This window comes from Colobus angolensis, unplaced genomic scaffold, assembly GCF_000951035.1.
Source record: "Colobus angolensis palliatus isolate OR3802 unplaced genomic scaffold, Cang.pa_1.0 Scaffold637, whole genome shotgun sequence".
In the NCBI taxonomy this organism is placed as follows: Eukaryota; Metazoa; Chordata; class Mammalia; order Primates; family Cercopithecidae; genus Colobus; species Colobus angolensis.
The window spans coordinates 262,896-268,434 of record NW_012120010.1 but is presented as its reverse complement, the minus strand read 5'-3'; positions in this window follow the sequence as shown (position 1 = coordinate 268,434).

The following is a 5,539-nucleotide window of genomic DNA, read 5'->3' as shown; positions in this document are numbered from 1 at the left end:
TTAGGAAAGCCGTGAGGAGAATAGAATGCAAACAAAAAGAGCCTTGAAGAAACAAGTGTTGGTCAATATCATCAAGTGCTTCAGATTGGTCGTGTAAAAATAGCAGTGACTGTATGTCATTCCATTTGAAAAGTAAGAGCTCATTAGTGAAAACAGAAATCCTAGCAGAAAAGTAAGAGAAGAAATCAGATAGCAAGAAATAATGAAATGACTGGAGTCCAGGAGTTTAGTACTGACATATATGCTTTTAATTTGAAAAGTTGATGGTGACAGAAAAGAGTGTGATAAGATCATATCCTTGTCAAGGTTATGACTTGAAATGGTTACAGAATCAGTGGAAAATCATTTTAAAGATATGATTGGAACAATATTTATAAAAACAATTGCTGTTATTCTAATTACACATATTTAAAATAGCTTGTCAAAGACTCTACAACTAGGGAGCAGAAAATGCCAAGATTTCACCTTAATTTTTACAATGAATATTTGACAATCACATGTCTTTTAAATGTATATACATTTCTTGCCTATTCCTGTGAGTTTTTTAAAACTATATTTTACCCATCAGTCTGTGATAGATCTTAACTTTTGTGTTAGTTTTATTGTTTGGTGTTTTGCTTTCAGCTAAAACTCTTTTTATAACCTATTGTAAACTTTTCTTCACTTAGATTCAGGCAATCATTCTTGTCTTATTATCTTTTGTGACTGTAAATAATTAGCTTTGTTTATTTTGTTACCTTGATGATATTTATAGATCATGTCATAGAGAACCTACCTTGGAGACCTCTCTTTTGTAGACTGTATAAATTTCATCCCTTATACCTCAACTCATATGTCTTATTCTCTAATCTTGGGATATATTTTGTTGACCTTTTGATTTGTCCTTTTTCTCAACTCACCTCTACAGCTTGTCAGTATTGCCTAGAGAAATTCGGGTGGAAAGCTAATGGTTTAAAATGCTACCTAGCAAAGAGTTCAGATATACTTCCCCAACATTCTAACCAAAATACTTATGAAGATGGAGAAAACAGAAAAGCAGATTCACTGAGGAGAAAGCCAAGAAAGAAGTAAGGCTAACTGGAGAAAAAAATAATCACTGACATTTCTGTTCTTTCCTTGGTGAAATCTACCAAGTCTGCTGTCCCAAATACTGAAAGAGAGACACGTGAAACTCATGCACTCTCTGCATTCTCCCCTGATTTAGCGATGAGCATCTGCACCAAATATGTAACTGGGCATGGATTATTCCACTGTCCAAGTGCTGATTTTTGAGATTTTTCAGGAGCCTACTTTCCCATCATATTTTTTTAAGCCTATCCATAATTGCAACACTGTGTCACATACATAAGAGGAGTGTGGATAGTTATATATTGCACTCTAGAGGTTAGTCTCAACAGAACAAGAGAAATGAATAACCTAAGTAAAACAGTGTTCTATATATTGTAAATTATCTAAGCACTCCTCTTCAGGGAACTAAGAGTGGGGACCAGGCAGCATGGGGAAACTGATACTCAGACAGATTCACACATGTGCAAATAAGCAACCAGAAAAGAAGCTCCTGAAAAATGTTGTGGCACAAGAAAAAGAATGTTATAATAGTGACAAAGAGGAACAACAGACCTCTGAAAAATCTTACGATTCTATGATTTTTGCTCCAAAAATATTTACATAAAATATTTACAAGTTCTTAATAGTATGTAAGAGTATGGCCTCTACAGAAAAGTAAAAACTGTTTTAAAACAGAATTTTTATAGAAAAGTAGAATGTGATATAAAGAAAAGGCTCGCAGATGAAAGTACGATAGTGGGAGAAGGAAGATACAGTGTAATACTCATAAGTAATACTTGTTATTTTAGTGTGTGGATTGGCATATATGATTCTCAATAAATATCAGCTTTTATATTTAATAAAAGATTAAAAATAGGGTGTACTATTGGAAAATGCAAAGAAACCCCTGTTGCACTAATGGAGTTTAAACTCTAATTGAAAATGGGAAGATATATTTGACAACGTTGAAAATTAAACCAGTGGTGTGGAGCAAAAACTTACAAACATTTCCCAGGATGCAGAGGAAAAAGGCAAGTTAGTAACAGTGACGAGAAAAATGATAGAGCTGAAGGACATTGCACTTTCACCCAAATCATAAATGATGATTGTTCCCTCCATTCCTCTTAGAGAAGAGGAGAATGAGCACAACAGACATAGTGCCAGATATGACACGAAGCACCAGCTGAAATCACCAAGTCAGAGGCATGTTGCTGCAAGAGCAGGTATAAGGCAAGCAGGATGTAGATTTTTTTTTTCTTCACCTAACTGCTATGTTTGTTCCTTAGGGAATAAATATAAGGAAAATCATCTTGGAAGGAAATCAAAACAGAGCTAAAAGGGACTACAAAGACACCAATAATGTGAAAACAAATGAATACTAGCAAAAATAAGGAAATGAAGATCAGACATTAGGGGGCTCAGCCCAGGAGAAATTTTCTGAATTGGTGAATGTCATGTTTAATTAGTTGTCTTCAAGTGTTATACTGAAGGTAGCCCTTCCAGGAGCTAACCCTGGCTGGAGAGGACGTGATTTCCCGAAAATATATTATTTATCTCAGTCCAAAATGTTAACTTACATGTCAGTTAAGGTTTGAGCCCACACATGAGGTCTTATTGTGTTACTGAGCATAGCTCATCAAGATACTTAAGAAAGGGTCTGTTGGGCTAAATAAAGATGGCAGACTGGGAAGGAACCTAAAATAAAAGTGAAAGTCAGAGGAGAAAGAGTTGCCAGAGATCAGCCTGTGAACTTTATGTATCAGCTCAGGAGCTCCTTTCATTTACTTGAAAAATCTCCCCTGTCTGAGAGAAGAGCTCCAGGACACGTGGGCTGCTATTTCCTTAAGCACTTGGGTCGTGTTAATTATGTGCCCATCAAGCAGCATTCTGCACTAAATTTGGCCTTGCAGGAAGATAATATGAATCCTCAACTCAGGCACAAAAGGCTTTGGCAGTCGCCTTGACCTACTTCCCCATCTTTCAGCATCCCCCTCTATGTTCCAGATTTGCATTCCTCCAGGTTAGGCTCTGTACATCAGGGATTGCAAGCTCAGGGGGAGCTAATTCAGTGTTTTACTGTTATAATTAATGATTTATATTGAAATAGAATATTTCTCGTTTTATTTTCTACTTATGCTAGTTCTGCCTTTGGAATGCAAACAGTCTAAACACTGATGAAAAAGCCCTTTGCATCCTTTTGCTCTTTTTTCCAGGCACAATGCTAGTTTCTGTAGCAGTTTTATGTCATTGATTAAGACTTTTCAGTATGCGTTACCCTCATATAAAAGCCTTCCAAATCATTCCTGTTATATCTTAGAAAACTCACCTATCTCTCTTTCTACTCAGACAACTAATCTAATCTTAAGCCACCTAGCAGTAAGATGAGAAACTCATCAAAGTCTCCTGCAATCAAGGTATCCAACAAACATCCTGCACTGTTAGATGCGGCCCTAAATCCCAACTGAAGTACTTATTGGGTTTAATTGCTGTTTTACACATGTATGGGTACAACTGACACTTTCTTTCTTTCTTTTTTTCTTCCTCCAAATGTGAAGTTGTGCCTGGATGCAGAAATGCTTCCACCAACTTCCTGGACTGCAAAGTCATGAAACATTTAGCAGCTGTTCATTGCTCCTTGCTTTCTGATGCACTCAGAGCATCTCATAAGCACCCCAAAATAGACCAGGAATGTAAAGTGTAGTGGATTTGGGTGGTTAATCTCAATCTCCAATGGGAGAAGGCACTGGCAACTCTAAGAAAATAATGTAGGCTAAATGTTATACAAATTAAAAAGGAAGACAAAGTCCTTATTGAGATTGGTAGTTACTGATTCATTGTGAGTCTAAGTACACATGTTAAGCCTCTAAAGAGTCAAAAGCGCTGCTGATGTATTATTGGGTTTGCAGAAAAACGATCAGGATACAAGAGAGAAAGAATTACTATCCCAGAAATTACAGCCTTCAGTTCTCTTCAGGCTCTCAAAGGAAAGATGTTGTCTAATGACTAAGGCAGAAATATCATTAAGTGTCTATTAGAAACTTAAAGTAAGGAATAAGTCTACCACCTTGAAGCCCAGCTGGACTTCTTACAGACAGAAGCACTGGAAAACTCGGACTTTCAAACGAGGAAAGGATTCACCGAATGTAACTTATCTAAGTTATTGGCCATGAACAACTTTAACAGAAATTGTCTTATGAATTACTTTGAACATTCTACAGTTAATATTTTTTTAAAAAGTCTTAGAGCTGCAGGAGTGTTGAGATATTGTTCCAGCAAAATTCCCTACCTAATTAAGAACCTCCACAGCTGGGTCTGCTGTGCCTTCTTGAATTCCTTCAGCGACGGAGAGCAAACCTCCCCTTTAGCTTGAATCCAAAGTGCCAGTGATGGCTCAATTAAGGATTTAGCACCAGAAGACATCGTTTAATTCTTAGCCCTGCCATTCACTGCAGGGATGAATCACTATGTTGTAGAAATTCTGTTATATATTTTAAAAGTCTATAAAATCAAATAATATTCAACATAGACTATAAAAATATAGCTGGTTGTTTTTAATCTAAAATACAAAACAAATTTATGGTATATGGTTTTGCTATTAGTTTTTTGAAAAGACTATAATCTATTGAAATAAATTTGGTTGATTTGTAATTTCTTCCCATTTGTTTTCGTTTTACTGTGTGCAGCAATAGAGACCAATCTTTCTCAAAAATAAATATTTAAATGACTGGCAGCAGTTATCCTCCTTCAGCTTAGCTTTGTCACTTGGAGGCCAAGTGCCCTCGGTTTCTGCCAGGTTTCCTCTTTGGAGACACACTCCTTGTCATACTGCTTACCTTCCTTTGTGTGTTTCATACCCAATTTGTCAGTGACACTCTTAAAGTGGGGAGCTGGAAGAAAGCATAACACTTCTGATATCACTGAGCACTCATGGATACAGTGAGATGACTCTTCTTGGAGCCAGAGTATCAAGCTTTTGTAGAGACATCTTTAGCAAATTCAACCACACATTCATTAAAATACATCATTTTTCCATGTATTTGAATGTTCACTCAAATCCTCCTTTTACTGTTTATTTTGTGACTATGCCTTATTTCACTAAATGGATGGTCAATCTCTAGGGGCAGAGGTTACTTCTTTTGATGCTAATGGCACTTGGCATCTGCTAGGCTAAGTGTTAGATGTTCAAAGAGAATATGTATTAAATTGAGTCAAATTAAATGATATTTAAAACTTCAACAGACAGCAGGCTAACTACTGTTCCAGAAACCTCCTAGAACCATTATTTGGGTATTCTTTTCAGTTAAGGTAGGAAAATTAGAATCACACGAAAAAAAATTGAAGAGGGAATGGCAAAGATCTCAGCCTTCAATACAATTAACCTATGTTCAATAACAGACTGTATTGTGAATATTGATAGTGTCCGTATAAGCCACACAATAGCAGAGGATTGCAGCAGACAAAAACTTAGGACAGGCTATCCTCTGTTGTAGAA